The following is a 390-nucleotide window of genomic DNA, read 5'->3' on the forward strand; positions in this document are numbered from 1 at the left end:
GATATGTTGATATACCAACTCCAAACTTGCTACCTGATTGCAAAGAATAATTTGCTTCGCCGAACTGAGAATACATGCGAGGCAAATGTTGTGTATGAATTTAGATGTGATATCGAGGACTGCGGCTACGCATCAATACATCCATAGACCATACGAGATGGAGTCGTTAGAGCCTAGGTAACACCATTGGAAGCAGATCACCAAAGAAGGTCCACTGGAATGTGCTAGAATCTCAGTCAGCAGAGGAGACAACATCGGGGGTTACGGCTCCTAGAAAGAAACAATGCTCATTCGGGGGAAATCTCCATCGATCAACATCCAGTCAGATTTGGACTTCTACAACATCTTTGTTTAGTTCTGCATTATGCGGAAGAGGAAGAAACCATTCAT

The sequence above is a fragment of the Oratosquilla oratoria genome, chromosome 17 (genome assembly GCF_046742065.1).
Source record: "Oratosquilla oratoria isolate Oo_2021 chromosome 17, ASM4674206v1, whole genome shotgun sequence".
NCBI classification, from domain to species: domain Eukaryota; kingdom Metazoa; phylum Arthropoda; class Malacostraca; order Stomatopoda; family Squillidae; genus Oratosquilla; species Oratosquilla oratoria.